Genomic DNA, 6,869 nt, shown 5'->3' with positions numbered 1-6,869 from the left:
TCGTGTCCACCTTAATGCGCGATGTGTAAGCCGAGGGAGGGGAGTTCGGTAGTAGTGGGGGCCGCACAGCCTCAGCTGCGGTGACGCACCGAACTAAACACAGCTAGAGCTACAAACCAACTGAAGCTGACTCCCCTCTAGCGCGTGCTTCGGACGGGTCCATCTCATACGACCAAACTCAGTCCTTTGCGCATGTGATAACATTTCTCGCTCGGTCTCTACCATTTGTTTCGGAAACCGTCTGGGCCCTAGGATTGACATTACATGATTATGAATGGCAAAGACCGATGTCATTGACAAGGGCTGAGCCTAAATTTCAAAACTGGAATCTTTACGCGTTTATTTTCTACCTAAATATACATTGAGACATCGTTTATTTGCCACACAAGCGTCATATTGAGTCAGACAGTGAAACGATAGGTAGGTACTGGGAGCGTGACGAGCACAGTTAACTGCAAATCATGCTAATTGCGGTACAAATGCATTACTCCGTCGAAACACTGCTGGCGCGGAACGCTGAATTGATATTGTTCCATGTGTTCGTCCGATGGGAGTCTGATTCATATACCGAGTTTTACGTTATTTGAATTTACCGTTGCTTATTCGTGTGTGTAGTAGACTATCAGAAGAGGACGAGACTTTTAAAGCGACAACTAACTAAATGTAATTCGTAGATGTAATTAATTAGAAAGGTCAAGAACCATTTCTGTACTCTGCTTTACTGAATGAAATCGACTGAAGTCAAGTCGATTGTTAGTCGAAACAAACGCATTTGTCCTCATACCTAGGAATTACGCCATTTAGGCGTAAGGACGACGTAGAAATACCGCTCCATGCGTTCTACTTGGCCTGGGATTGACGTGAGATTTCATTTTCATTCGCCAGCCCCTTTATGTGTGGGGAAAGTATTCACGCTAAAGGTGCTTCCCAAACCTGGGTAAATTACCCAAAAAGGGGTAAAAGTTTTTCTTTGGGTAACGACACACCTCGGAATACACATTAAAATTTACCGTAAAAGTGTAGAAGAAGTACTCTGAAGAAAGCGATCAGTCATTGTGCACCGATACTCTAAAACAGTCTAACAAGTATTTATTTGCTATTTAATAAATACGCCATACGCGTGTTATTAGATTCAATCATTTTTGCCGTGATCACCCACTTAACAAAACTATCTTTGCGGTTCAAGGAATATTTTCCTGAACTAGAAAGGTCTGTATATCTGTGGATTGTAAATCCATTTCTGTGTGGCTTGACTGAAATCCGCGATGGTGTTAATGGTTTTGCAGAGCAAGCAGTCAGTGCAAAATGTTATTTGAAGAAAAAAGGACCATTTTGAGTCTTTCTGGTTAACAATTCGCGATGAATATCCTGTGGTAGCTGGGGAGGTCGTGATGCAATTATTGCAGTTTCCGAGCACCTACATGTGTGAAGTAGGATTTTCCACTTTTGCCTTCATAAAGGGCACAAAACGAAACTGTTTTCGGAACCCCGAATAGGCTGTGAGGTGTGCTCTGTCTCCATTTGTTCCCAATTTTGTGGAACTATTAAATAAGATGGAGCAGTGGCATTATACTCATTAGCTGGGACCTGGGTGATGAATATTCATGGTGAATAATTACCAAATTTTTTGTGGCTGGTAAAATGTTTAGAGATGTTTAAAATAAAGACATTGCATCAAACGTATTGTTTGTTTCCTATTTTTACCGATCTCTCTTCACTTGTCATATATGTTTTCTGTGCACTTTGTGTTTTACCTACATCGGGTAAAAGGGACTTTCTGATAAGTGGTTTTGGGTAATGAAGGAAAAAGTTTGGGAAGCAGTGCTTTAGACAGTGGCGCAGTATGGCGGGAGGAAAGGGCAATATTGGGCGCCAAATCCAAATTACTGCACACTGAAATAGCTCTGTCTCGGAAACCGTTCGGAATAGGACTCATGTACATATACACTTTTTTGCTTAGAATGACCGATACTGGGACACTCTGTATATGTTTGTCCGTTATCGGTCTGCACGTTGTGAGAATCGTGTTGGCCATGTTAGCCTGGCTGACACTTTGAGCAACGAATGACAAGTGTTCTGTCTTACGTTTGTGATTAAGTGGTATTCCAGGCACTAGAGCATAGCTTGACCGATCTGTCAAAATGTATCGTTAACCCGCTCCAACCAGCTGAGCGCTTGAGGTAACGTGGCGCTCGGTAAAGCCGGAATTTACTGCCCCTATCTGGTGAAATATTCTTTGTGGTAAGAAATTTTGTGATTAATGTTAGTTAGAAATCTGCGACTTATGCCAGTTTTGTAATCAGTGTATGATCCATTAGTTTTCCAAATAAAGAATACAGGTATTTCTTGTCTTGGTTTGACACTCGTTCTAAAAGTTCTCCGCGATATCCAGCGAACTTTCGTACGGAACAAAAGTGAATTAAATTCAGATTCAACCTCTTCACATAACATTTCAAACATTTCGGAATTTGCAGTTCTTTCTCGAATATGAATAAAATTTCTAACAACTTGATGATACACTTTGCAAAGATATGTTGGAAGTGTACACACAGCCAAAGCATTTGTATGGAAGCATGAAATGGGTGATGGTAAATGAAGGGTGATGCTTTACTTAAGACTTAGAATCAGAATGAATTTCCATCACTTTTTACATAAATCGCCAGTTCCATTTTACCGGAAGAAAGCTATTGAGATGGAGGACAAAGGACGAAAAATCAAATTTTGTGTGTATGATTCCTTAACTAGCTCTATGAAGCGGATTCTTCCTTTAGAAACTGATACTCGCTCAGACGGTCAGAAATTTCCCTCATTTTATAGAACGTTCATTACCTGTAAGATATCAGGCAATCACAGCGGTGAGTGTGATTATGGCAAATTTATGTGTTATTGCGCTGGTGTAGTCTCGTATAAGCAGACTCACGTTTCAGATATGCTTCCCGTTTCCTTCATCAGGTCGGTGAGTAGGCCTCCCGTGAAAATTGGAAAACCGGTCTAACGGCGATCTGCCTAATCATCGCTCTGGCAGTTCAGGCAGCAAGCACCCCTGAAACGTCGATATACTTGTACGAGACTACACGAAGAATTAGCCAGAAGACTACTTCGTTCGTTAATCAAATTACAACAGCCAGTTCCTGTTCCTTATCTTGGGAGTTTCTGTGGCCCATGTAAGATTGTTTCAGTTATTTCTTCTGTGGTACGTCATCCTGAAATGAACATAAATTTAAAAAGTCGAGTTTATATACTGCAGCGAGTAGGCCTACGTCTAGTATAGGACAGAAAGTTTATTATCTTCGTTAAAATACTTCATGGATTTGTACAATTTCGAACAGGGAATGCCCCTGACCTTATACAAATTACCACAAAAAGCAATTACAGGGCTGCATTTCCATGAAAATTACCTTGAGCCACATAATGGACAGACAAGCATGCAAAGAAGACACATGTAGCTTCTCGTGCAGTACACGAGACAAAGCGTCAACAGTGATAATTAGCGCTCTTCGAGGTAGGTTTCAGTCAAATTTTGAAAGACCCTAAGGAGCTGTACAGAGTGGGACAATCATCGCAAGCGTATTATTCATCCTTATGTTTCAGACGTGTTTCCAAAATGTCTGCCGTACCAGTTTCGTAGCATTCGTTTGCTTGTTTTTTCTGTCGGCAAGTGACAGCGGCTAGAATACATGACCGATTTTAATGAAATTCAGTATAGTAGGCCTACAAAAAATGTAGTCGAATTAGTTTGATTTGGTTTTGACCCTGGCTTACAATTACCAGTTTACTTAAACATAAGCTCTAAATAAACACATAATGTTTTCGTAATTCTTTGACAGATTTGAGTCAAACGCTGAATAAGGTGCTTCCGTTATACAAATAAATATTATTACGATATGATTTTAATGTTCTTTAATTCATATTAAACACTGTTACGCCGAAAGCGACATTAACATAATTCCTTCAATTTCTTGTAAAAGATACAGTACTTAAGGAACTAAATATATTTCGGGCTTATGGCTTGTTAGCTTTGTTAAATTTGAGGAAGGTGTGCTAAGTAAATGTGAAATTTACTTGTGCAATACGTTAAAGAACTTATATTAATATATTATATGAATATAATGTACTATCACTCCCTATCCAGGTTTATTTATGTTTATTTATAGATTAATTACTACGTTAATTAATTAACATACGCTTGATACAATTGTATACATATCCTGTTTGTGCAGCTGAGCAATTCATGACATACCCCGCCTTTTTGTAGAATCAGAAATATTGTTGTCATGTACACAAGAGGTCTCTATCTAGAACCAGGTTAATCCAGCCTACATCTCTTAAGATACATTTTAATATTATCCCCCTGCTATGCTTTATCTTCCACGTTGTTTCTTCCTTTCAAGTTCCCGACTACAAATTTGTATGTGGTTCAAAACCAAGTTGTTTTCATTAACGTCTCCTTGGGAGATTTATGAGTCGAATTTTTGAATTATTGAAGCTTTTCATTATTTAATTTCTCAAGTCCTTTGTTATATCCTCCCTCTTCATGTCACACATTTTAAGTCCTCCCGTTATTTTGTACACTGCTCATCGTCTTGATTATTTGTTAAAACACGACGTTTCAAAAATGATTCGTGTCCGTCATCAGGTGAAGGTAGGAGACAGACGCGAACCACCTCTGTTGCGCCCCAAAGGCAGAGATACTTAGTTTCCAGGACAGTTCAACGATAGAGCGGTATCCGTCCATCCATCCTTCCGTCGATCCAATCTGGGAAATTGTGTTTTTTAACAAATAACCAAGACGATGGACTATGTCTAAAACAAGAGCTGAGCTCATACAACACACCAGTTTCAAAACCCCTTACACTTAATCTTACGTTTCTGTTTCTACACGCCTTGTTTATAGACATAACTGCCAAGGTAGTGTAGCTGTTAGAACGCTGGGCTTGTAACACATGGTTCCCGGATTCGATTCACGTCGGTGATCAGAATTACAACTTGTGGTCCAGGCATCACGGAGTTTTCCTCCAGGGTTTCCCCAGTTTCTCCGTGGCATCATCATCTCGTAAAAAGGGTGGTCACAGCAGGAGCGTTAAATGTCGCGGTCCCGGTCGAACCCATGTACTGATGGGTCGTGAATCCTGCTAACCACCAATGCACACCATGCTGAATGGTGTGTACTGGATACGGAAAAAAAATGATAGGCATGCTTATTTATATCCAATAATAAGAAGTTAATTTCCTTACATTTCATGAATAGTTGACAGGACTTAAACTTCTTAATTTGTTACTCATATTGGGTCATCACCTTTATCATATGTATTTCACTGTGAATGTTTGTTTTCATCGGTAGAGTCTTTATACATACGTGTGAATGTGTTTCACTCCCATTTGTCATCTGTTGCGCTGCCAATTTAATCCACTGATTGGTTTTCTGGCCACAGTGGAACCTGTTTTCAGTCATACGCAATAAATTAAACATCTGACTGTCATTACTTGTTTGTCGATCTTTGTTAGCGTTTGGTAGTATTCACATACAAAATATTAGCTCATGCTGATAACAAAACTTTGCTTAGAAACTTTCTCAATTATTTTATTGTTTGTGTAAGATTTTAAACACTTTTTTTGAAATAGTGACTGGGATAACTGTTGCTGACGTCGAACATGATATTCGGTGTTGTCGGCAGTTAGAAATATTCATCATAGCTTTATTACTTGTTTTATTGAAAACACCAGACAAAGAAATTAAAACGTAAGTACGTATACAAAAATTGTTAAACAGTGATTAAATTTTATAGGTCATAAACCGTTTGAGCTACTGAAAGTGTCGATAATAACCCCAAAACAGAATTACGCATTTTGAAGATGGCTGAAACGTCTGTAAACTTCTACCAGGCTACATGACGTAAGACCCCCAGAAGCTAACCATCTTCTTATTTGCAGCCGTTAAGAATCTCAGATCTAAATTAAATTATGTACCTCGTCGATTATTCATATCTTGGCCTAACGAATGGCCAATAGGCCTCTGTTAAAACAAACTCTTCTTGTAATAAATAAGATTTGTTACTTCAGTTTATTATGACAGTTTCCTGTCGATAAAGAAGAAAATTACTCAGATTTCCCTATGTTCTACAAACAGAGATTTGAAGTTTTCACGGACTGCATTTACTGTGCTTCGATACGGTTAGCGAAATCATCATGAATATAGCAAATTCGTTACTTATGGCTGCTGCACACACGAAGCGGGTACTGCAGATGACTACAAAAAGACAAGAATATTCTTTGTGAATGTGACAGTCGCTAAGATATTCATACCATTGCATGCATTTTCTATAATCCAAGGTTTCATTACCGTACTCACAAGAACTTACCGCCAATTCCCCCGATAAGGCGGATGAATCCAGTCCACAAATTTATTTTCCATTTAATAAAATAAGCTCGTGCTATCAGAGGTGTCAAATGACCGAAACTCGCCGACGTTACATCACATTTATTTAATATTCATTTTAATATTACCCTACCAACCACACATAGTTTGTCAAATTGGCCTCTTGTCACCAGATTTTCCGTCTCGAATTCTGTGTGTATTTATCACATCTCCCTTGCGTGTCCATGCTCAAGCCGTCTCATCCCCTTTAATAAAACGCCCTGATAATTTTGGGGGAAGAATACTGTTAGCGACTAATTCCTCATTATGCAGTTTTTTCAGTCTCCTGCCACCTTTTTCCTCGCAGGTCCAAATATCCTCCTCAGTACTCTGTTCTCAGACACCCTCAATATTTGTCTTCTTTTCCGAAAATGTGAGACACCAAGTTTCACACACACACGCACTCACACAAAGTTGAATTATATATTTTTGATATATGCCATCATCTATATTT

This window comes from Zootermopsis nevadensis, unplaced genomic scaffold (genome assembly GCF_977971745.1).
Source record: "Zootermopsis nevadensis isolate Lab colony 2312 unplaced genomic scaffold, Znev_1.0 Znev_ptg000012l, whole genome shotgun sequence".
Taxonomy (NCBI): domain Eukaryota; kingdom Metazoa; phylum Arthropoda; class Insecta; order Blattodea; family Termopsidae; genus Zootermopsis; species Zootermopsis nevadensis.
Note: the sequence above shows the minus strand (reverse complement) of the source record.